The 25,338-nt window shown below is 55.5% G+C and overlaps 1 protein-coding gene across 2 annotated transcripts in view; it reads right to left on the bottom strand.

The window, feature by feature from the left end:
* Positions 1-25,338, bottom strand: part of PPP2R2B (protein phosphatase 2 regulatory subunit Bbeta) — a 70,358-nt gene that overhangs the window by 18,968 nt on the left and 26,052 nt on the right. The gene's annotated exons all lie outside the window — the stretch shown is intronic.

The raw sequence follows: 25,338 nt of genomic DNA, 5'->3' as shown, positions 1-25,338 counted from the left end.
GCAAAACCCCTGAGCAGCGACTGGCGCTCGGCCGCGGTTACGGGCAGAAGCGAGGAAATGCTTACGGACCCGTAACTTGTAAATGCTTTAATCTGCAGTGTTTACCCTTGAGGCAAAGCAAGCAGGAGAGCTGCTACTGATTGGATTTATTGGCCTATTTTTAGAAGAATGTCGGAGGTTAATTCCACAGCAATTACTGCCCAACTGGTGTCCCCCGCTGCCGGGAGCACAGCTCTGCGCCAGCACCGAGGTGGCAAGCACTAACGCGGGCTCGGGACCCAGCGCTGGGTGCAAGGCTGATTTTGCAATGAACGGTGCTCCGCTGTGATCACCGTCAGCTCCTTCCCGCCACGCTGGCTGACGGGAATTGCAGTTCTGTCCCTCCCATTTCCGCAGTCCAGCTGCTCCACCAGCTGTGCAGCCCCGGGCCGGGCAGAGCCCGGTGCGACCGGGGCTGGGACACCGGCTGCGCGCTCCGGCCACGGCTCTGCCTCCCGGCTGGTTTGAACTACTGCTTAAATATTGTTTCCTTTTTGCAATCGGGAAAACAGGTCCTGGAAGGTTTTGAGGTGGTTTGTATTCTGGTTTCCCTTAGGCAATGTAATCTACACATACTTCTTGGTTGCTTCTGTTCTGGCACACTCTTTTAACAGATCACATCTCTGCCGACAGGTTTACATCTGTGAATGCACCAGATAACGCAATGCACGGCCTCTGCCCTCTGGATCCCCACTTTGCATCCAGCACGGGCTGGGCGGCCGGGCTGTGTCGGTGCAGCCGCGTCCCCCGTCGGTGCAGCCGCGTCCCCCATGCTGCGCGCCCGGCGCTTCCCTCCTGCGCCGCGACACGACCCAACCCGCAGCTACATTACTCGGGTCTGACGGAACAAAACAGATGAGCAACCTGCTCCCACAGCATGGACATGTGGTTGATGCTGCTGTTGAACAAGCATCTACTATGAGAAACAAACCTCTCTCACACCCACCCAGGTCTTTAACGCTGGATTTGCTCAGCTGGTGGGCTGGAGTAGCAAGGACCTATGAAGTGTCTTGCATGAGGGAAACTTTTGCAAAGTGGCTGCAGTCAAACTAGAACCTCAGAAATTAAATTAGCAAAATGTGAGTGAACAACACATCCACCTGATACAGGTCTCTTTCCCACAATCACCACATTCAGTGAATGTCTGCCAAAGGGCAGGACGGGTATTTTTAAATACCTGTTTCAGGTAGGCAAGGAACACCCAGACAGGGCAAATCCCACCCCAGACGTCGAGGATCCTGCAGAATCAGAAACCAATTTGCAATTTCAAGGAAAGGACATTGGGTCTGACAAATACAAGAAAAAACACATTCCTGAAAAGTTAAGCCAAAAGCCATCTCCCATTCTCCCAGGTAACTGCAGCCCAGCTGCAGACAGCTGCCACAGCCACAAACACGCTCAAGCGCTGAGAAACTTGCTGTTTGGAACCAAGCCTGGCTCAGCAGCTTGGGCTGAGCCCCAGTCCCAGCAGAGCTGCTCGTTCCCGCAGCGGGTGGCCTCCCCGTCAGGGAGCGTCGCTGTGACGTCCCGGCCCAGCCGGGTGCCAGCAGGTGTCACACAGCGGGCGCGGGGACAGACCTGGGACAGGAGCTGCTGCAGCGGCCGAGGAACTGCAGAGGCCATGGCCAGGCAGGGCCAACGCGCACCTCGCACCAGGCACGTTTTGTCCTTCTAAAATTACTCAGTTGAAAATGTATCTGGTTTGCACTATTGAATCTTCTCCATCGCCAGCTGCTGGTTTTAGGTCATTCACTTTTCAATGAATTAAAAATAACTTTCTGTGCTGCAGTGAGACATTCTTCAGACGGCGCCTGCTGCTGACTGCATCACCGTGTCAGCAGAGCTGTGAGACACCGGGAACGGGCACCGCCGGGGCCGCCACCAACGGGCACCAGATCCCCCACCAACAGGCACCAGATCCCCCACCAACGGGCACCAGATCCCCCACCAACGGGCACCGCCGGGGCCGCCACCAACGGGCACCAGATCCCCCACCAACGGGCACCGCCGGATCCCCCACCAACGGGCACCAGATCCCCCACCAACGGGCACCAGATCCCCCACCAACGGGCACCGCCGGATCCCCCACCAATGGGCACCAGATCCCCCACCAACGGGCACTGCCGGATCCCCCACCAACGGGCACCAGATCCCCCACCAACGGGCACCGCCGGGGCCGCCACCAACGGGCACCAGATCCCCCACCAACGGGCACCAGATCCCCCACCAACGGGCACCGCCAGATCCCCCACCAACGGGCACCAGATCCCCCACCAACGGGCACCGCCGGATCCCCCACCAACGGGCACCAGATCCCCCACCAACGGGCACCCAGTGCTGCAGCCGCGGGGACAGGGACGCGGGTCCACAGACCCTCCCGGACCCACAGCTCGCTCGCGCCCGCCCTCAGGATTTCAGACAAGGATAACAACAGAGCCTGGCTAACAACACACTTTCATACCTTAAAAAAACCAGCAATTAAAAATACCCTCTTGTGAGCGGAAGTATTCAAGCCAACCCAAGATCTGCTGCCGTGGATGGGAGCGTCACCCCGGGCAGCCGTGGGCCCGGCTGTGCCCCTGCTCCCCGAGGTCTCCGGGCAGGACCAGCAGCCTGGAGAACACCCGCGGGGGGGCCCGGGGAGGTGACATCGGGAGCACAGCGACACCCGATCCTGCTCCTGACAAACCTCGGCCCGGTGCAGGGCAGGGGCTGCTGCCCGCTCATCCCACCCACCGCGCTGCAGAGACGCGACAGGGTGATTATTAACTAAAATTCACATGTATTCACATTGAAATGATCAATAATTTACACCCATTTCACCTAAGGTTCCTACAGCAGTTTTGGGACACCAGAAAGGAAAAAAGCTCCTCTCTTTTTGCTTTTTCATTTCCTTCATCACCTCCTACACGCTCAGTGCCCCGAATGCGGGAATTTAAAGAAAACAGTTTCCATGGAGACCCTCCCCTCCGCCAGCACCTGCCATCCTCCCTTCCCTTGGCATCAGTGCTCCTTCACGCTTTCATGCTAAAAATATTGAAGACGGGATTTGATTTCCACCATAGCATTATAGTTTTATCAGAAAAATAGGAAATGTATAATCCGCACAGCCCTCCCTCCCGGCGTGGAGGGAAGACGCTCTCTGCGAGAAACGGGAACACGCTGGGAGCCTGGGAAGGAGGAGCACGAAGGACCCGATCCCGGGCACCCCTGCGGCTGCTTTCCCATGGGACTGGTCTCCTCTGGGCAGGCGGCGCTCAGACCACGACCAGGAGCTGTGCAGGTGCCACCCTCACCCAGTTCCTGCCCCAGGTCCCCACGGGCAGCTCTGCCTTCCTCTGGCAGCTCCAAGCTCTGCCGGCCCCGGGCCGTCCCCAGCTCACGGGCACCGAGCGCCTGGGGGGCTGCGGAGGGGACTCGTCACCGCAGCTCGGCTCCGATGACCCATTCCTCTATTATTTGTATAAATCACTTGGCGGATGGCACCTCACACAAAGCCTTCAGTTCTGCAGATGATAATAAATGGGGAAGCACCACAAATAACAGCAAACCAGGCTGCCAAACGAAGAAGGATTTAGACCATTCAAATCCCAGGCTATGAGCTGTCGAATCCAGTTTAATGCTGATAAGCATGAGATAATAACTCACTGTAAACACGTCTCTCCTCCCCCCAGGCCAGCCTCTCGAGCAGAGCGAGGGCAGAGCGGGATTTGCCGGGCGGACGGGGATGCTGCTCCCATGCGGGAACGTAACGAGGTGCTGCACGGTGACCCCCCGCCAGCCCGCTGCGGTGGGACAACGGACGGCATGCTGACGGGTGCTGTTCACTGGAGAACAACCCACATCTGAAACCATTCGGGTGGATGAAGAAAGCACAAGGAGGTCATGAAAAATTAAAGGGCTTAGGGAGGGAAATGAAGGACACAGCCACGTCTGGCAACGGGAGAGTGGGACCACGAGCCCACCCACGGTCTCGGTGCGGGTGAAGAACCATCTGCTCATCCCACCGTCCTGTGACAGGGGGACCCTGAGCTCAGAAAGGGCTTTTGAGGACGACGCAAACCCACGTTCCCACTGAATAACTCAGCACCATTGTCAGCCCCCCGAGGAGGACTCCTGCCTCCAAACACCAGTGACACCCTGTGCATCTTCTCTTGCTCAGGAAATTGTGAGGCTCTTTGCATTCCGCTGTTTAAAAGAGATCCCTTGGGTTTCCCTTTCTGTCTGCCTCTCTTAAAAAAAAAAAAAAAGAGCAGGGTTTTCCAATAACTCTGAAATGCACATGCTGTCACCGATGAGGAATTCACACTGCATGTCGAGCTTTAAATGCAGACTTGCAGAGTTTGATGGGGAGTCATGAAAACACCAACATGCAAGCTTGAACACTGCAAGGCACTTTAAAAGCAACCACAACCGGCTCTCAATTTTGCAAGTTCAGATCTACAAAAGAAAAAAGAAAACAAAACAAACCCAATGCAATCAAATGCCAGTCTCAAATGCAAACAGGCCAACCGTGTCTTTCTGTCACTGGTGCTGACTGGTCAAGAAACAGCAAATGCTTCTGGGGCCACCCCCTCCTGCTCCATGTCAGGAAAACAGCCGAGGATTGTCCTGGCCGCTGCAGGGAGCGTTACAGGTTCATCTCCTCTGGGATGGCCAGGGCACCGTGGAAACGCTTCCCACGACTCGAGGCCGAGCATCCCCGCAGGAGCGGGACCCGGCCCGCGCCCCGGCACAGCGGCAGAGCCACGGCTCACGGTCTGCACCCCGGCAGAGCGAGCAAACAGCTGATCCGAACACCCGAACACAGCTTTCTTCCCTGCCTGGGACAAAGTGTTAGTGAGGAGGCAAAACGAGGACTTCAGGGCCCCTTGGCTACACAGAAGATGGGCTATGGAGGACGGGACGGGGCTACGGAGCTGGAAGGGGACAGGGACGTGCCACCCGAGTCCCACTCGAACGGGCAAAGTGCGATTCGCAGGGTGACGCGGGGCTGAGCTGGGACATCCGTCCTGCCCCAAACTGTGGTCCAGCGTGGGGGGAGCGGACGGGAAGAGCACAGCAGAGGTTAAACTGGGATCTAATGGCATGCAAAATCGCACGTGATTGATCTGCATTGCTTTTTCCCTGCTGAGCTGAATGATAGCCTGGCAAACAGAAATCAATTCCGCTGCATTAAGCCCAGTAAGGATCTGGTATCATCAGCAAAATGCCCTGAAACGCCATTGCTCGGCAACACCGCGTAGCACAGCCCGGCACGGCCCAGACGGGCCAGGGCTGCAGCACGGAGGGAGGAAACGCTTTTTGGAAAAACACCACGACTGAGCAGCTCCATCCCCGGGGAAAAGCCCAGGCTCATCCTCTGCCCCACCGCAAACCCTGTTTTCTGCAGGGTCGGGCTGGAGTCAGCTCGGGGTCGGAGCTGCCGGCAGCTCTGGGAGGGCTGGACGCACCACTGAGCTCCGCTGCCTGCGTACGGCTTCTTGTCGCAACAATGAGATGCTGCGGAGCCAGCAGCAGCTGCTACTCTTCCCCAAAATGGAACAACTCTCCCAGATTTAAGTGCTATAAATACTGCCACATTCAAAATTTCTCTGCCCTCGTTACAGCAAAGAATAATTTCGTGCTACTGACCTAGACGAAATAAACTTCCATGTGGTAGCTCCCGCAGTGCACCTCTGCAGCATCGCCCGCCGCAGCCTCTCCCCAGGCGCCTGCGTGGAAGAAGAACGGGGATTCACCTGCGTGGAAGAACGGGGATTCACCTCTCTCCCACCTCCTCACAAGGTGCCATTCGGTGCAGCCGCAGGGAGCCGGGGCAGCCCTGGCCAGGCTGGCACAGCCGCTGCCGCGGGGACGGGCCGTGCCCCACACCAGAGCCCGTCCCGGGCCCGTCCACCGGCTCCTGCTCGCCCCGCTGTCCTGCGAGACGTGAGCTCCAACACACGCCCAGGCGCTGCGGAGGCTGCGGTGCCCACCCGCGCAGAGCAAATGTGCACGCAGCTCATGCGTGATGGAAGATTTAAAGTTGCCACCTTAATAACCCTGATTGTGGTGGAAAGGACATACTTGAGTGTGCTTAAGATAATGACAAAACATGCTCTACAGAGTGCTGTAATTTCAAAGCAAACAGAACCCATCATGAATTGTGCGATTACTAAAATGCATCATTTCCTGCATTAGCTTTCTTCTCTTTAACTGTTCTTTTCCACATTGTTCCTCTTGCACGCACACACACGCACATAAGCACAACATGCTGCCGTTCCTGCGGTGGCCGGGCAGCGACGGGTCCGACCGCAGCTGCACCCACCGCCCGCACCCCCTGCAGACCCGCCGGGCAGCTCGCTCCGCCAGAGCATCCCCAGGCCGCCCCTGACTGCGCTCTGGCCTTGCTCGCTGCAGGGTTCGTGTTGCCGTCCTTTTGCCAAGAGACTGAGAGGCAAAAGACAGAAAACCTCCTCAATGTGGCTGACTTGGGCTTGGGAATCGTAACAGAAAATGCAAGTCCACCTGCAAAAATACACTCTTAAAATAAATCAGACTTTATAAAAAGCACCTGCACATCAATCAGGTCCTCCACCCTTTCCACGCTAACACCTTTACAAACCCCAAGGATTTCTACAAACCTTGGGCTCTCTACCAGTTCCATCATGAGACCATCCAGGCACTTCTCGCTCATGGGCATAAAGGAATAAGCAACCCAGAAAGTGGCCTGGCTTCCAAACACCTTCTGAAAACCTGGACTTTCCAGTGACATCACTGGCTGCTGAAATCTGAAGAGCTGACACACGAAACACAAATACACAGATATTAACAATACCCAGCTCTTTGTATTTAAAAGATCCTTATTCTCAGCAGGAATACAAAGACTTTTGCTTTTCTAGCAAGATCAACAGTGTGCTGACCACTACAGCAACCGGCCGATTGCCAGTACACACACGCATCTCAAGACATTGCCTTGAAAATCCAGGAAACCCTAATTCATGTGTATCACTGTTCAACGGTTACTACAGAAAAAGGGTCTGTGCACAGACACCAGAATGGATGTTTTGCCAAAATGCTCAGCGTGCCACACGTTCTATCTTTCTGGTCAGCGTGCCGAAGCCATCTGTCAGCTTACCAGCAAAACCTATTGATTTTTTAAAAATCTGAATTAGAAGTACCCAAATGTCAGCTGAGTAAAATCTGGAAGCAGCAAGCTTTCCTCTCATGTGTAGCAGCTGTTTTCTGCTTATGACCAAATTTCGTTATCATCTTGTACTGATGTCATTCTCTGTCCTGTTATTCCGGTTTGGTGCCCCTGGAACACAGGCGGCACAACACGCAGCCACCGCTGCAGAGATTTCCTCCCGGCACACCGGGAATGGAGCCGGCAAAGACGGAACCAGCACCTTCCCCAGGAGCAGCTGAGCCCTCCCTGCATCACCTGCCTCCGAGGAGAGCGACCAGGGATGCCACAGCCTGCAGAGAGGGCTGGCAGCTGAAAGGATGTGCTTCATATCCCAATTCTATATTTAGGGGAAAGCAAACACACTAAGGCTATGTACAGACAGTCCCTGGCATTTGTTGCATAGATTTGAATTTAATCAGCTAAAGATGGCTTAATCCAACATCTGGGACTGTGTCAAGTAGGAAGGCATCACAAAAGGATTTATTTTACGCTGGGCTCGAGCAGCTGCAGCCCAGCGGTGCCGGGCGATGCCACCCAAGGTACTGGGCTGCACCGGCTCCCTCAGAGCCACCCCGCACCCCGGCCAACGGGACAAGTCCCTTCAACATCAGCCACCACAGTGCTACACTGAGAGCATCTCTCCTGCACCTCACTCAAGTCCCATCACCTGCAGGTCCTTGTGCTTGTCCTGCAGCGCATGTCCCCCTCCCCAGGAGGTGACATGGCCCATGGGCGCCCACTGCCGCCATCCCCAGCGGCTCTGGGGACCGGTGCTGTGCCAGGTCCCCCCTCAGGACGCGCCCCGTTCCCTCTGCTGCCCCCGCGGCACCGGGTGCTCGGGCTCTGAAACGACCCCCACAGCGGCTGCACCGCCGAGGGGCACAAACCCCGCACCACACAGTGCAAAAACCCGCACTAACCCAGGGAGAGCTTGACAGAGCCCCTGCACGGGGCCAGTCCACAGCACACGTTCTGTCTGCTCGGTTTAAAGCTCATCATGAACTAGATTTTCTGCCTACTTTAACATTTCTTCCAACGGAAGCTGGATGTCTGTGCCATCACTTTCAATCTGCCCCTGGAACAGCTTGTCTCAAGACATTTTCCATGCAGTATTTTAATTAAACTTCCTTTCTTTCAATTTAGTGTTGGGTTCATTAAGTGATGTCCTGAGCCACTGAAATGAATTGCTTAGAAATAATTTGTGCAGCAGGGAAAGGAGATTACAGCTATAAACGAGTCCATCTCTTGACCTTTGCAATTTTTGCTGGTATCAGGCCGCAGTGTATGTCCGTTTCTGGACCCAGCAGCATTCAGCATCATTTGGTGTAATGGTTCAGAAAATGTGACGGGCACCGGGCTCTGCAGAGCCCTGCCCATCCCAGCGTGACACGGGCAGGGACGAGCGGTGGCTCCGCCGTCCCGTGCTGCGGGTGCAGAGCAGCGGGCGCTGGGCGCCCCGGGCTGCCCGCGATCCCGCCATCGGAGAGCTGGGAAGTAAGATAAAGTGAAAAATACTCGGTTTACAAACTGCAAATGTAAATAACAAATATTTCTTATTGAAACTGATCAGGAATTTCACCTGGCTGTGCTGCTCATCTCCTGACTTAGATAAGGATCTAATACACTGCTGGAATACCTCTCTGCCGAAAAAAGAAATAACCTTGCTTACTTCCACGAGTGATAAATCATTACTCAATCTGCGTCTGAAGCGGAGGGGTCACGGTCATGCTATTTTTAGAATCTGCTAGGTTGCGATAACAAGAATTCATCTTTAACATGGGAGAACCAATGTCTTTAAGCTTAAAGATGTCCACAGCTGGATCCTGGCTGGGCTGCTACTCATCGCCAGCATCTGCAAGAAGTGTCTGCAGAGAACACTGAAGGACCCTCAGTGATCCACGGCGAGAAGCACCTGCTGATCACCCTCCGGCGAAGCCTTTTCATCAGCACAGACCGGGCTGTCCATTTCTACCAAGTGAAGTGTGCAAACACCAGGACCCCAGCGAGCCGAGCGGGTCAGTCTCGTCGGGCGCACTCTGGAGCTCAGAAGCTTCCTGCACTTTTCCGCTGGCGGGCCCCACAAAGCTTGCTGGGGTTCTGGTCAGGACAGGGGTGTGAGCGGGTCACCCCCAGGGCTGAGCTCCCGCTCCACACCGTCGCCAGCCGAGCCCGGGCCGATGCGCGCCCAGGACCTGCCGGCACCAACATGCCGCGGCCGTTCTGCGGGCGACGGTTCCGAGCACACCCCTCGCACACGGAACGTGCTGGAGGCACCCCGGCACCGCCACCAATCCAACCACCATCCCCTGCTTTGCAGTTTTAATTACTTGTTCTACCATGGATTTTGTCCTCTTGGAAGGAAAATTTATTTGGATTTATTTTAATCTACCTTAGTGGAAACAGGCAGACAAACCTTGCTTGTTATCAGGAAGTAAACTCTGGGATGTAATAAGCTTCCAAATGGAAGCATGGACATTCATTAGATCCAATGACAATCCTCTCCCGGTCAGATAGGATTTAATTAAGTTGATTCTGACAGGGAATTAAAGGTCTTTGCTGGAGCTCTGTTTCTGGTGCCGGGGCTGTATCGCTGAAGCTAAACATAGTGCTTCCCCAGGCAGTATTAGAACAAAATATTTTGGACAAAATTGTTAGACTGAGATAATCTTGACATTGTTCACGTGCCACAGTGCAGGAACCACAGTCACAGCTGAACCTGGTTGTTCCTGGTTTTTCCTAGTGAGGTCTTACAATTAATACAGTAACGCAGCAGAATCAATTGGAGTGCATGGAAAATTGATTTGTTTACTTTAAAACTAGTGACAAATACAGAGACAAATACAGAAAATGACCCTGCTACGTGACAGGGCCAGGCAGTGCACAGAGAATATATCATTCCCCAAGAGTCAGGGCTCTTCACAACAAAGGTGGAGAACTCCTTTTCCACGCTTGGTTTGAACAGAGCTCTGGCGAGCGGTGAGCAGCTCGACCCCTCCGCACACACGCGGGGAACGCGGCGGCACCACGAGCACCACGACCCCGAACCCCGGGCAGCGGCCGCACGAGGGGGCAGCGGGTGTGCGAGGCGGCGGCACACGGAGCAGACCCAAAGCCTGGCCCAGCGCTCAGCCAGGCCACCCAGCTCTGGGGACACCGGCACCACTGCCAGCCCAGCCCGGCCCCTCGAGCCCGCAGGGCCCTGCAGCGCTAACGAACCCGGGACGATCTCTGCTACACAGAGGGACCGGGACCACGAAAGCCGCATGCACGCACCCCGGGTGGGACGCTGCAGCGTCCGGATGCGGCACTCGACATCGGTTCACGCCAGGAGGCAGGCACAGCAGTTCCCGGTGACCGATGAGACACTGTCACTGCGGCATCCTCCTTCCAGGGGTTTGCTGCCTGTCGGCACAGTCTGTGTGCGACAGAACCGCTTCTGCGGGCTCCCACCATGGCAGCGACGGGAGAGCTGGGGAACCCACAAACGCTCTAATGCTCTGCAGAAACGCTCTGGGCAGATCAGAGGCTGTCGCCATGCGAGGCGAGACGGTGCTGCAGCCCGAGGACAGGGACGCGGGGGGGGACAAGGAGCATCACCCCCCAAACGGCCATCGCAGCAAAAGCAGCTGCAGGGCACCCACCGGCCGACCTGGTCCCTTACCCTGGTGCCAGCCCAGGGTCATGACGTGTATTTTAGCAATTGTGCTGGGAAGCTGCTCCCCACCGTAATGAAAATCTGGGGATTACTTAATTCCAAATGGAAAATGCAAACTGCACTGCAGGCTGAGAGCACATGTTTGGGCTTCTTTCGGAAGGGGAAAAAGTTAAAATACTAATTAACCTCAGTTGTTGGAAGAACGCCCTGCAGAAACATGACTCAGAATGGGTCACAAATCATAAAATAATAACAATAAAAAAGCCACAACGCTCTGGGGACATTAAGCGATTACAGAGAGTTGTTATTTGGCTGATTTTCACACTTCATTAGCATATGCATAATTTAACAAGTGAACGTGCTGAGGGCTGGCAAGACATAAGAGCCACTTTCTTGAAACACGAACTGTAAATTGGGACGGCCACAGTTAAGATTGGTTTGGGTTTTTTTAATCATGATGGAAAAGCAACAGACATAAGTTCTAGGCCTTCAAGAGAAGCCGCTGATGCTCAGGGCCCAGGGACCGCACAGAGCTGCTCTGCACAGGCAGCCTCACCCAGAGCGCCCGGTTTAGTGTCTGGGAGCTCCAGTCACCCTCCAGCATTTTCTTTTCCTTTTCCACTTTATGGCTGAGCAGCCCAGCCCTGGTTCATTAACACCTATTTTTAATCTTCTCCAGAGTGCTCTGCTTTACGTTCTTTGGGGTTCGGTTTCTCTGCCTTTGATCCGCTAATTGCCTCGGATTCCTTTCACGCTGCTTCCACATGCAAATTCACCCCTTCCCTGCCTGATTTGTCCCACCTTTCTCGCCGGGACCCCGTCCCGGGCCCCCCCGCTCCCCCCAGCGCCCCGGCACCCAGCAGCAGGACAGCACCCGGGTGCCGGCACCGGCGGCTCGCCATGGCGAGAGCCCCCGGCACGGCGGCGCTCCCCCTGCAGTCGGAGGGGGCAGGGAAGGGGTTTGCAGAGGCTCACGGCGGGTCGGGGTCCCACCGGCAGCCCCGGGGAGCAGCCCCGGCCAGAGCACGGGGCCTGGGCTGTGCCAGCCCTGCTCACGCAGCCACAGAACCGCACGGCGGCGGCGGGCAGCCGGCTCCGTCAGCTGTGGCACCGCACCCAAGGTCACGCAGCCATGGGCACGGGCAACAGCTCCCTGGACAAGCTGCCCGCGGGGGGTGTCCGAGCCAGCGGGGTTCCAGCCGCAGGGGCTCCTGCAGCACCCAAGCAGGGCTGTGCGGGCACAGTGAGAAAGGGGCATTCGGCACAGGAGACCTGCAAGCTCAAGAGAAAAGGACGTTCGAATGGTGGAGAGGTAAGCCTTGTGCAAAAAAAATTCTCCTGCTCCTTTTCGCCTGCAATCTGTGGCAGCCACATTTCTAACAACCGTTCCAGACTGTAATTTCTCCATATTTTAACAGATGTTCTGTTTATGAAACTGCAAAAGGATTTAGGACTTATGAATAATGTCATGAGGTCTGGGAGATGTTTCTTTATATGATTAACTGACCACAGGCCATTTGTTTTACAACAAAGATGCTCAGTGATCCATGCACACTGATTTATTCAGACTGTATCGTAATGGTTGACGTCTCCCTAGTACCCTTCATTAGCATCCACACAAGGATGGGAGGGATGCAGATCACAAGAGCCAGTCCGCATCACTGCTGTGACAGTCCATGAGCCAGGGCAGAGCCCGCCGCAGGAAACACAAGGTCACGGTGAGCGGAGCCGCGCAGCCGGCAAACCAGGGCTCCCAAGGAAAGTGGGTTTGCTGACGTCTCGCTGTCAGGGCGTCCCTCGCACTCTGCTTACAGGGGCATTTTCACAGAATCATAGAATGTCCTGAGCTGGAAGGGACCCACAAGGATCATCAAGTCCAACTCCTGTCCCTGCCCCAGACAACCCCACAGCTCACACCGTGTCTGAGGGCGCTGCCTAGTTGCTTTTTGCATGTTTCACCCACATTTCTGACTTTAGATACAATATTTGCTGCAAAGACAACAGGGCAATCTCTCTGACACCCCAGCACTTGCTCAATGGGACCGTCCCCAGCCCCGCTGCCAGCACGGCCCGTCCCTGCCACGGCCCCGCGCCCAGCACGCCCGCGGCAGCTGCATCTTTGCTAACGAGCCGCAGGAGCAACAAGCATCCCCGAGCGACAGGCAGCCTCCCAAACAGAAAGCCGGGCAAAAGCCGACCCTTTTAGCTACGAGCCCCTGAAGGGAACAGTACCTTTGCAGTGCTGTAATGCAAATAAACTGGGGGAAGCAAGTGACAGTGTTGTCACATCGGAACACTCCCCGACATTGTCTGCTGCTGAAATATTGCTGCACCAAGGAGCGGGTGAGCACTGGCAAGTGGATCTCACTCTAAATGAAAGTGGATCTGACAAATATGCCTTAATTGTCCAAATTAAACAGCTGACTGAGAGTACCTGGCATCATCCAGGTAACACATGCAGGTAACACATGCAGGTAACACATCCAGCACTTGACTTTGATTTGTCTAAGTTCCAGGAAGGGCAAATGTTAATGCTTGTTGGAAAGGTTATTTTTATTCTGAGTTTGGCTGTTAATAAATGAACAAGAAATTTATGGCTACAAAAGAACTTTGAGTTTCTCCACCAAATGAAACATAGCAATGCTTGGATGGCACTTCACGTTGTTTTGTTTTGCTGCACATAAATAATTATGAGCAAGGATGCAGTACTTCGAAGTTGAACTTAAGAGTATGAGCAAAGCTACAGTGAGGGTAATAAATTATGCAAAACAATTTGTGCTTGGAATGTCAATGTTTCAAGATGATGCAAATAGGCACTTTTGGAACCTCTTCTGAAAACCCCAGGAAGCCTTAGGACCAAACCATACGGTTCAATTCAGCTACCCATAGCAAGCTTAATGCTTCCGCCAGCCAGCCAGGATTTGGTCAATTAGTTTATTAATGTGTTTATGCAAACACAGAGAAAAAGAGTTGGGGAAAGTCTCCTCAATTTCTCTTTGCCAAACTTATTGAGCACCACAGGGCTGAGAAAATATTAATCTAAACAAAATTTAAGAAAACCAGCAAAACCCCTGCATCAGTCCCAAGCACCTGACGGGCAGAGCTGACGACCCATCAGAGCAGAGCCGTGTCCTGCCCGAGGTCAGGGAACAGGCCAGTGGTCCCTTCCCACCTTGAACCTCTGAAATCTGCAGCAGAAGCTGCCATATCAGTTACCGTTTATTATTATACATCCGTGGCTCAGGACAAGGAATATCTAATTATACTAATTGCTTCTGGTTTGAGAAGGGACCTGTAACACTCGGATAAGGTGCCTATAAACAGCACCGGTTCTGCCTGCTCAGACTGCAGGTCAGGTTTTACATGCTCTGAGAAGATTAACTCTGTTTCTAGAGAAGAACTTAATTACGGGAAGTGATTAGCCAAGCGCTCCCAGTCAATACAGCTGCAGCCCCAGCCCCAGGAGCTGCGGTTTCTGTTACACGGGAAGCCCGACAGTGGGGAAATTGTAGCAAAGCCGTTTGGGCTTTAAGTGACACCAGCAAGAGCTGGATCTCCACAGGCCAATTACGACATGCTGACTCCAGCAACATTCAGCAGGGCTGAGAAGGGGGGAAACCAATAAAAAGACAGCAGGAGACCAAAACTCCATTTTAAAATACAGGAATAACATCATTTTATAGGCTTCTTGTTTTCTAATTGCAACACTGTAAAAATCAATGGCTTTTGGAAAGTAAAAGAAAAGCACATAGTAAACTGCTTGCAAACCCTGCTAGCCAGAAAACAACATTTGCCGATAAATATAAATACTGTTTTCCCCATCTTTTGGAGGGGGATGGGACAAAAGAATGCCTTGAATATTTCCCTTCCGCTTTAACATTTTTCACTACAGGTTAATAGATGTACCAGCAGCTATTCGCTAAGCAAGAAAAAACTGTAATTAAATATACCTAAAATAGCCTTCCAGCCTCCAAATAGCACTGCCAAGAGCGTAACAAAAGCTAAATCTGACAATCTCGCCAAGCTGTCTATTAGTGTTCTCGTGCTGGGGGTAAGCGAGTCCAACAGCTAAAACAAGCTCCTGTTTCAATGTCCTGTCACGCTGAGAGATGGTTCAAAGGGCAGCAGGCGAGCGCAGCCGCTTTGACACGGGCTGGAGCCGCAGCCGCCTCGGCAGCTCCTACCAGGTCCTGGCGGGACCCGCAGCCCCAGCGACCGGCCCGCTTGGCAGAAAGGCACAACCGAGGGCACCGGAACAGCCAAGTATAAATGCACCTAAACCCAAACATTAACTGTGCAGAATTAAAGTCTTTCCAAGCTCTCTGCCAACACAGGATTTTTCCCAACAAACTGTTCCCAAAAGCTTCATCTGGAGGAGCCAGTATCACCATCCATTGGGAGCATCTTCCCGTCTAATGCATCTGACTGCGTCCGTGTTCTCCCATGCCAAGCTCACTGAAGAAGCCAAGTCCATCACTGGCCGGCAAAGCCTCTGCGGACCCACATCAGCACAACTGCCGCAGCACGTCGGCGTCACTGTTGCTGAGCACCGCGGTGACTCTGCCCACACGCCTGCCACACATAGCCCCTGGAACCCGGGCTGACATCGGACAGACGCGCCTCGATACCGACGTTATAAAACAGCACTGAAAGTTATTCCTTTCTTGCAGGTGATAAAATTGCTGCAGGTTTATCCTAACCAGGCAGAACGGACACGCTTTGGTGAGCTGTACCCAGCACCCGATGGAGATATCACAAGGACAACATCATAGTGTATTTTTCTTATGCTAATTACCACCCACATCTCTTCAGAGGCCTCCGTGTGCACTGAGAAGGTACCGCTGGACCCACGGGCCGCCAGCCCGGTGGTCACCGTCTGCAGCCACCCCCGCCCCACGGCACTACACATCGGCACACGGGCTCACACCGCGATGGTTCACTGGAAGGCCTGGGACTGCATATGTGGAGAAAAAAACCCTTCTTTTCCTGGCAGATCCTAGTCCACCAGATTTCATCACCTTGTCAATGACTTCGCACATTGTCAGAAACAGATTGCAAGGAAAGAAAGAGGTTTGGTGAGGCAGCAGCTCTGGGAAGACAGAGAACAAAGCGCCACAGAAGTCAGGAATTCAGCTGTACGGTGATACTTCAAACCAGGGCACGTCTCCTGGCTGGAGTCAAGACGGGTGTCCAGCCAGCGAAGGGAACAGCCACACGCTCCTCAGCGCAGCTGCGCTACCCGCGGCGCGCGGCACAGCCGCAGCACAGCAGGCGGCCGCGGTGGCCCAGCACCGGCCACGTCCCCCCGGCAATCGCTCCCGGGGCCGGGCCAGGGCACAGGAACACACCCAGGACTTCGGCAGGAGGATTCACCCACCCCCAGCAGGTGAAGCACAGGGACTCAAGCACAGTTTGGAGCAGTTTCTCCTAAACACAGGTCTGTGCAGAGTCCGTCCTCCTGCCCCAGGGGACGTTTATCCCACCCCACACCGCTCTGCTGCTGCCATCGGCGGGGACACGTCTGCCTTGCCAGGGGCTGGAGAGCCGTGAACAGGCAGGTTTGGGGAAGGAAAAGAGCAAGAAAGAGGTTGGGTGCAGGAGCCCCAGCTGAAAAATCCCATCTGCAAGAGCAGGCTGTTGCAGGATTCAGCTATTAACAGCCACTGGTACACACTTCCCTCCAGCTGAGGGACACGAGCGGGGAGGAGACGACCAGATGGAGATAATGCATTAGGGTGACACAAAGCCAAAAAAAAGGATGATCCACTTCCCCACATCCTCACAGACATCTCAGGCTTGCAGCAGGGAGCAAACAAAGTGTCACATGTGATTAACTCATAAACATCCTAATTAGAAAGTGCTTACATTAGATAAAATGTTCAGCCATGACAATACTCCACTGTCTCCTCCTAAGAGCCCTGCACAGACCTGGTAACACTGCGGACTTCAGCTCCAGCACCAAAGCAGCATCGCCAAGACCAGTGCCCAGCCTGGAAGTAACTGGTGGGTAAGGATCAGTAAATACATCTGTTAAATATGAGCAAGAGGCCTGGTCTCATTTATGCAGTGCTTTGAGATCTGCTGGTGAAGGACACCAGACAAGGCCCGGGAGCCCTGCCCTGCCCTCCACGCTACAGCCAGACGCGGGTTCCCCAGTGCCCGACCCGGCTGGACCCCCGAGCCAGGGTCTGGCAGGGAGCGTTGCCACCGGCGAGCACGGAGCTCCGAGTGCCTCGAGAGCCTGCGGCAGAAACGGACCTGGCTCCGCGGACAGCAGGGACGGCCCCGGCTATGAGGCGATCCCATTGCAAACAGAACATTGGGCAAACTAAACCAGTTAGTGCCACACGTATTGACCTTTGACTTTATTTTTTATGCCCGATGACTAATTAAGGATGTTCCTTCATTACTTCCATTGCTGAAAATAGCTTCATAACCCCTTATTAGCTGGAGGCACTTCACCAGTAACACCAAGCTGTTGGATTTTGCAGAATTCCTAATGAAAATACTACATCGCTATGACCCCTCGCAGCCACTCCGCTGCCCAGCTCCCAGACTGCTTTCTGCTCCCACACACAGAGCGCAGCAGATGCAAAAACTGCAGACTCAGAGCATCATTTGGTGCGTTTTCCAGCCCAGCAAATCTCCTGGGACTCGGGGCGCTGCCAGGGCGGTCAGGACCCCATCCTGCACGGCATCAGCCATGCTCTGCACGTGGCCGCGTCTCAGCAGACGGACACCACGCTGTCTGGTGGCTGCACCAACCCGCGGACCAGAGATCACAGCTCAGGCTGGGGCGGAGGGACATGCTCTCCAAAACTCAGCCAAATTCAGCTGTATGTCACTGTTCGGAGATATGCAGATCCCCATTCACTCCAGTGGCTTCTAACATAACAACTTTTTGCACAAGATAATTGCTGCAGAGATGCTTGCAAAGCTTTTGATCTGGCTGCTGGCAAGAAACCAGGCAAACCAACCATGGCACCGCTGGACACCGTCATTGTTTGTGTCCTCCAGCTGAGAGCGTTACCCCGAGCCGATCTTCACAAGCAGAGGCAATCGTGAGCAGACATCTGGCACACCACTGCTGCTAGCCAGAGATTTCCAGTGGGGAACCAGCTACAAAGCGCGGCTGCTCGTGCTGTTATTGTAATGGAGGGTCTGCCATCCTACTGCAGCCAAGGCCAAGCTGACGTAGGGATTGTGAGGGAGGGCTCTCAGAAACCACATCTCTAGTTCTCCCTCTCCCATCCCACACGGACACACGTTTCCACAGACAGCTCGCCAGCCCAGGTCAGACAGGTTCCAGCTCTGCCCAGGTGCAGCGTTCCGCAGCCGACTGCACCTCCTGCTCCAAGGCAGCGAGCGCCCTGAGCCAGGAGCTGCGAAACAATCTGCTCATAACAGAGGCTTCCTCTGCCGGCCAGACAGCTGGAAATCACTTGATACACAGAGGTTTGGAAAGGAACTAGTCTTACATGTGTCTACCTATGAGTGTTCAGAGAATTCAGATTAAAAGTGTAAAATGTTTAGCTCCCTTTTGTAACAACACACGTGAATTATGCAGCCCACGAAAACACTGAGATGACCTCCTGCTGCAGGTGGTTGGGTGACAGCCTTTCCTGTCTCCTGGACAACCCTGTTATCTCAGCAGAACAAAGACCAACAGTGGTCATGAAAGCCATTTTGCTCACTCAGGAAACATGAGGTGCCTCATTTTCTCAGTGCAGAGCTCTCATCCTGACATTCAGAGAGCTCACCGGAGCTGTACGGCTCAGCTCTCGGCACCCAGGACCCACAACAGTGTTTTATGACAGAACATTCGGGTGACGAGGGAGCCGGGCTCTCCCAGTACCCCCAGCCGTTCCAGAGGTTCCCGTGGGACGCCGCAGCAGAGCCGTGCCCTGTCTGGAGGCCGCAGGACAGCAGGACAGCCGTGACGGGGTCCCCTGCTGCCCCGAGGGCCACCACCCCCGTGCGGGGTGCCCGTAAGCAGCGGCCGAGCAGGGACCCGCAGAGCAAAGCCCCTGTTCCCGCGGGCGGCTGGTGCTGGCCGCACAGCCCACGCCTGCACACCGCGGCTCTCGAGGCGTTTTCCGCGGGGCTGCCGCGCCCCGAGGTGCCGCGCTCACAGACGGGCGCTCCTGGCAGCAGCTTTTAGCGGGAGCTGCACCACGAACACGGCAGTACAAGCACTCAGCGTTCTGCACCGTGCACCTGAGCGAGTTTACTGGGCAGGAGCCGGGCGTTCAACCGGACACAGCCCTCCCCGACACGCGGCGGCCCCTGGCCCGTGGCTCTGAGCTCTGCGGGGAGGCAGATCCCCCAGGGACGGCTGCTCTGCACTCCCACCCCCCGGCCCTCCGCGCTCCCTAAAGTTTACTGAGCCTACAAGTGAACCACCGTGCCACCCAGCTGAGGCTGCGACCAGCTGCGAGCGCTGGGCCGGCACAGACACCAGCTGCCAGTAGCTGTCCTCCGCGCCGGCCCAGACACCCATGTGTGCAGACGGGTTCCTCTTCCTCGGTCGGGTTGCTTTTCCTTTGCCCACAGAGCCGACAGAGGAGACCCAAGGCGCCGTCTCAGGACTCGCCACCGAGGCCACGCGTGGCACAGCGGCACGGGCAGGGTCCCCACGCTGCCCCGGCCCTGCCGCAGCCCGGGCAGCGGCGCCGCGGTGACCGGGCCCCGGCCCAGCCGGCTGTCACCACGCGGCCGCGGGGACACGGCGCCGTCCCTGAGCGGGTCAGCATGCCGGGGCTGGCGGCTGTTAAACAGCAACTCAAACGCGGTCATCTTGCTATCAACGCGCTCTGTATCAAGAACGAAAACACCAAGATGACACTTAAAAAAACCCAGCGGTCTTCCAAAGTCTCCAAAACCCTGGAAAAGAGCATATTCGGGAAGCCACGTGTGTGCAGCCGGGCTCACGGAACCTGACACTGTGGCAGGACCTGGGGTTCCTCCTGCTGCCATACTTGTTGGGGAGCTTGTCATCAGCATTTTGGATAGTTTCCACTTCAATACTCTGCACTAAAATGAGTTGCAGACCAAACCAGGCAGCCAATCGAATTTTTAAATCAAATTACAAAACTATTTAAAATCCCCTTTGAGGATGTTATCACAGGGTTAACACCCACTCTGGCTTCAGATAATACAGCAGCAATAAATGGTAATGTGCACTATGGAACATGATTTATTTTTGCTGAGCGGGCTTGGCATCTATAAATCTCAGCACTCTTAACATTTAAAGTTGTTATTCCAATGACAAAATAGACATGAGGGAGATAACAGTCTTTATCTCCATTAACGTTTTATTGTTATTCAGAGAATATGGATACGGACTGATCCAAGGGTAGGAAAATCACAGCAATTTGTTTGCATACTCGGGAAGCTGAGATAATGGTTGTCTTTTATGACTGCACTAGGGAATCAACTGATATGCAGGACAGAGAAGATCGAAATGTGAGATTAGTTGTCTGTTTTGGTTTCTGGTTTCTATTTCAGTTTTTCTATTACGATTCAGTTGTTCTATTTCTATTTGCAGGATCTGCTTTAGCACAGCATTAGGTCCATGGCACGCTGCTGAGCAGCTGACTCGCTGCACACGAGCAAGCAAGGAAACAGTTTGTAAAGGAAACAAAAAGGCTGCAGAGCAATTCTGTGCAATGCAGACAAACAGCATTGCAATGGGGCAGGATCCTGCCGAACATGCCAGCCGTCAGGAAACAACCCTGCGCTCTGTCCCGGCCCCGCTGCCCGCGCTCTGCGGGTCCTGCAGCCCCGCCACGCCGCAAGAAAAAGTCCTGAGCTGTTCTGCATTTTTCTTTCTTCCCAAGGTACATATGGCTCCTCAAGTACTACCTTTGCAAGCTGACCCCAGAACAGAGAGACCTGAAGCTGCGGTGAGGACTTGATTGCAGGAGGCTTAAGAAGTTAAAGACCAAAACGCAAAACAAACCAGAAGAACCACAGGAATCTCACAGGCACCTGCCTGGTCCCACTGTGCCAGGGAGGGCTCCACTTCCCGCCCCAACAGCCCGGAGGTCGCAGCCCGTCTGTCTGTCCCTCCTGGCAGCTGTCACTCCGCTCACCGCACGCTAAAAGGCACCAGAAGTACCGTGGCCGCCCCTGGCAGGCAGTGGGTACCACGCCAAGGAGGGGCGGCCACTTCGGGGTTCCTTTCGCACCCGCCCGCAGGGCTCCAGGCAGGGACCAAGCGGCTCCTCCCACGACTTCAGCAGAGCCTCCATCCCCGAGACAAGGCACAGGCAACGTCCCGGGTCACGTCTCCTCCACCAGCCAGCACCAGCACTCGCCACAGAAACCGGGGTCTGGGACGGGCCAGCCCTGCCCGGGCAGCTCTGCACCGCTGCACCGAAGAGCTTCGGACAAGCTTGAGCCTGACATAGGAAGGTGTAAAGTCTGCACTGCTCATGGAAAACACCCAGGTTATAGGAAAGCCTCAACAAAAAGGTAAAGCCACCATGGTGCTACTTCGGACTGTTTCACGCACTTGTTGCCTCACTCTGCTCGCCCACGCGGTGCCCGGCAAGCAGAGGGGCTGCAGCTCGCTCAGTCAGGAGCCATCTGCTGTATTCGATTACCAAGGGCAGAGCAAAAAATCATCCCAACTCAGTTAACTGCTGGATGCAACTGCAAACCTGATGGGGAACAACGCAAGGATGTCAAGGATGACAGCAGCGCCCAGGACTCCCCGTGCTCACTGCCACGCAGAGCGAGTTCCACCAGTCTGTGCCAGCGGCGCAAGGCAGGAGAGGCAGCACCGTTCCTGCTCCGTCTGGGACTGTGGCTGCTATGGGAGAACAAAACCGCTCAAAGACCCTTGAAACGTTTCCCCTGAAGAAACCAGGCTCACAAGGCATCACGAGAAAAATAACAACTGGTGCTGGAAGAACTGCTCTGAGTGGAGACATTGACTCTGACGGCTCAATTACGCCTTTATTGGGGAGGAGAGCAGGGATGCAAGCTGTGCACAGTGTTTCTGACAACGCATGAACACCACGCGAGTGTCTCCATGCCCGGGCTCCGGTGCCCAGGTGCTGGGGCAGGACGGCCACGGTTGCCCCCAGCCTTCCCAGGAGCACGGTCCCGGGTCTGCTCTGCGCGAGTCCCCAGCTCCAGGGCACAGCAGCCGCCAGTCCCCGACTCGGGGGGACGCTGGGAGGGCTGCGAGGAGCTCAGGTGCCGCTGCACAGGGCTGCCGGGCATCCGGGAGTCACGGTAGCACCGTGCAGAGGTGCTGAGACAAGAAGTCAGTGGGTGTTTTGGAGTTTGCCTGCCAGCTTCAGACAGACCTGCCGTGCAGCAGCTCCGCTGTCGCTGGGCACCCCAGATCCCTGCTCCAGCCCCACGGCTGCACCCGCCGGCATCTCCCTGCGGTACCCGGGCTGCGCGGCACTGCCCGGCTGCAGCGAGGCCTCCGTGCCTGCTCAGCACATCGGCATCAGCAGCCGCGCAGCCGAGTTCGGGAGGAGCAGGGAGGAAGCAGCTGCTATTTTTAACCTGCCTGATCAGCATCCTGCCACATCAACACACCTCGGCACCGCTACGTGCGCGGCTCTGCGGGTCCCACCTCTGCACGAGCCGGCACGCGCCTCTCACAGCGGTGACGGGAGCCACCAGCCCACACCAGTGGCACTTCCCGCAGCCCCAGCAGCTGGGACTTATCTCTAAGGGTCTCCTCCACCAATGTTTATTTCCACAGCCGAGCACCACCAAGCCCCCTGGCAGGGGGACAGCTCTGCTCTAGCCCCCGGAGTCTGCGGCGCTGCTGGTGACCTGGTCTGCCACGGCACTCACCACTGAGCCCCACCGCCTGCTGACTCGCCAGGCACAGGAGCTCGCTCACTCGCTGGGGAGGAGGCATTTGGGGTTTGCAGACTCCCGTTCACACAAGCGACCACAAGAACCCTGCCCAGGAGCAAGGCCATACTGGGTCAAACCAAAAGCACACCCAAGCCCAGTATTCCACCTCCAGCAAACACGAGATGCACGCAAACAAGGCAACATCATAACGTGTTTCCACCAATATTCTCCCACTCTCTCACAACCTTCAGCTCGGGGGCCTTCCCAGCCAGAGGTGGTCCCTCCGTGTTTAGTAAACCCTGACAGCTTTCCTGACCTTGTCCAGTCTCTTCTCACAGATACTAGAAGACCACAAGGGTTGACTATCCCATGGAAGGTTTCCAAAGTCTCCCCTTCACACGCCTGCTGCTCCACCGGACCTTCAGACGTCTTCCCCGGAGCTCCTGTGGCTCTGCCCCAGCCACAACACACGGCCCCACGTGCACACCGACAGCTGCGGGACAGAGCGGGAGCACAAAATGCTTTGCATCACCTGCCAGCCCTGCAGCACAAGCACAACGAGGTCACTCTGACCCACAGAGATCACCCCACCCACCCAGCAAACCCTCTGATGAGGCACCAGCGGTCTATAGACCAGGCATCGCTGCCGGAGTTGCCTGGGGAGCACGCACGCCAAAGGGGAGGCACAAAACAGAGGCAGGCACAAAGGGGACAGGACGGGAGGGGCACGGGGAGACCTGCTGTGTTAGCACTGGGGCCTCCACCACCACTTCACCGAGCCCCCCAATCCCACCTGGAAACCCGAGGACGGGGCTGCCCTGCGCCAGCAGCCGCAGCAGCGCCCGGCAGGAACACTGCGGGTGGGTTTCCAGCCAACGCAGCTGGTTCCCGGAGCAGACAGATCCCTACAGCAGCAGGGACTGGGGCACCGCTGGGTTTGAAGGCCAGAGCACTCCCCATTGCTGCTGGTGGCTGCTGGGAGCAACCCGGCTTTCCCCAGCACCGAACAGGTCCCGCCGGGGACGCGCCAAGCCCCGTCCCTGCAGACGGTGCCAGCCCCGCAGATGCCATCACCAGCAATGGGCGCTCACACGGCCCATCTGCATGATTACCTGCTCCTGGTCCTCTCCGTAATCCCCAGATTACAGAGTCCCCAGGCACATCTATTTTCCCATTAATCCCTGGATTAAAGAATGCCCAAAGCGGCTTTGACGTAGTGCACTACAAACAGCTGAGTTACACTGCTCTCCTCGCAGTGATCACAGATTAGACAGAAGGAGACATGTCCGTGGGTCCTTCCAACCTGGTTGGAGCACAGGCTCAGGGAGAGGAAAGGAGTTCTAAACATAGTACATGTTTATAAATAAAAAGCATAAAGCAGGGGACCGTGTTTCATAATCAAAGTACTTATGTGATAAAACAACTTCAAGGAGGTTCCCGGATTTATTAAATCCCAATCCAGATGATCCCCAAACAGCAACTCACATCATTTGTGACAACAAAAATACCCAATAGCTCTCATCCTGAAGCCAGCACTGCGGGAAAACATCTCACTTCATGCTTTTCTGGGGACTACACATAGATTTTTTTTTAAAGTCGCTGTCGCTGCCCACAGAGAGCTCTTAGCAAACTGATCCAGAAAGTAAAAAAGCTTTTAGGAACCCAGCACAGCCTAGGCTGTGGTTATGTACAGCCCCAGGCTTTTTCTGAAACTGCAGGAAGGAACACGCTCAGCAGGAGGCGGCCAACTGGTCAGGTTTTAATTGCATGCATTGCTTCTCTCTCCCCAGAAGAGAAGAGCCCGAACTTCTGCTCTGCCGTACGCAGAGGCTGCTCACGCATCCGACAGCTCCCGGGTACCCAAAGGCCCCATTGCGGTGCTGGGGGGGACAGGCACAGCCACGTCCCCGGTGTCAGGGCAGAGGGGAACCGACATCAGAGCTCCTTCCCGCAGCACAACGGTGGGACAGGGATAAAGGCAGGATGGGAACAACTGGGAGAGGCAAGGGAGTTACAGCTGGACATAACAGGATTAAACTAGGAAAAGGAGATGAAGGCTTAATGGTAGATTTCTCAACAGCAAAATCTATTCGTTTTGGGAAACATTCCTCAAGGAGATTAAAGACTCGCCGGGGCATCAGTCAGCACCCCGGGAAAAGGGGTGCACGGGGAGCAGCTGAGCGGTGGCCAGGGCAGCCCTGTGTCCCCGAGGGCACACAACCCAGCAGGGTCAGCCCCACGCTTGGCAGAGCCAGTGGCATATGGGGACACCCCGCTGGGGGGCCAGGATGGCCCCAGGACACAGCTGCCCCACAGCATGGCCATGGGATGAGGATACTCCTCCAACAAGCCGCTGGCCATGGGCCACCTCCCCCAAACAGCCACAGGTGAGGCCACCGCTCCTCCCACACGTGCTCTGCTGGGACCCGGGGGAACCTGGGACCACCCGTGTCTGTATGGCTACAGCCATCACGGGCCCAGGGGCACGTGTTCTGTGCTAACAGCCAACACCCGCACAGCCCCCAGAGCCTCCTCCTGGTGCTACCGCAGGCTGAGAGCAGCCCCACAGCACCCGGCACAGCTCCCATCACACCCCTGAGATTTTCCTGTCCCTTGTACCAAACCGGCGGGAAGGAATATGTCC

Source organism: Caloenas nicobarica, chromosome 13, assembly GCF_036013445.1.
Source record: "Caloenas nicobarica isolate bCalNic1 chromosome 13, bCalNic1.hap1, whole genome shotgun sequence".
NCBI lineage: Eukaryota > Metazoa > Chordata > Aves > Columbiformes > Columbidae > Caloenas > Caloenas nicobarica.
This window is presented reverse-complemented; position numbering and strand designations above follow the sequence as displayed.